Raw genomic sequence first — 895 nt, 5'->3', positions numbered from 1 at the left:
TTAATATTCTGCATGAAAGGAGGTCTAGAAGCCGAGTTGTACGGGAGAATGTGAAAAGTGTTCATATGTAGTAAAAACCTGAGAAATCCGTCCGTTTTCGTCATTTGTTATCGAATCGACTTAAAGCCAGATCGTCACATTGGGCGCTCTACTCTCTAAAATGGTTGTACTTATCGTCTGCAAAGCTATGTCGCGCGCTGCGGTATGTGGAGACACTAAAAGCACCATAGTAGAATACAGATGAAGCTTCTAAGTTGATGTAATAGCCAGTAAGAAGTAGTACAATTGAAGTTATAGGTATCGATTATTGACTTTTTAGCTGGCTTTGTTACCTTGGACATGAGCTAGGACCTTAACATTCTGCATGAAAGGAGGACTAGCAGCCGAGTTGCACGGGAGAACGTGAAAAGTGTTCATATGTAGTAAAAACCTGAGAAATCCGTCCGTTTTCGTCATTTGTTATCGAATCGACTTAAATCCAGATCGTCACATTGGCCGCTCTTCGTTCTGAAACGGTTGTTCTTATCTTGTGCAAAGCTATGTCGCGCGCTGCGGTATGCAGAGACACTAAATGCACCATAGTAGAACACAGATGAAGCTTCTAAGTTGATGTAATAGTCAGTAAGAAGTAGTACAATTCAAGTTCTAGGTACTGATTATTGACTTTTTAGCTGGCTTTGGTGTCTTGGACATGAGATAGGACCTTAAGATTCTGCATGAAAGGATTACTAGCAGCCGAGTTGCACCGGAGAATGTGGAAAATGTTCATATGTAGTAAAAACCTGAGAAATCCTTCCGATTTCGTCATTTGTTATCGAATCGACTTAAAGCCAGATCGGCACATTGGCCGCTCTTCTCTCTGAAACGGTTCTACTTATTGTCTGCAAAGCTATGT

This window comes from Schistocerca gregaria, unplaced genomic scaffold (genome assembly GCF_023897955.1).
Source record: "Schistocerca gregaria isolate iqSchGreg1 unplaced genomic scaffold, iqSchGreg1.2 ptg000378l, whole genome shotgun sequence".
NCBI lineage: Eukaryota > Metazoa > Arthropoda > Insecta > Orthoptera > Acrididae > Schistocerca > Schistocerca gregaria.
This window is presented reverse-complemented; position numbering follows the sequence as displayed.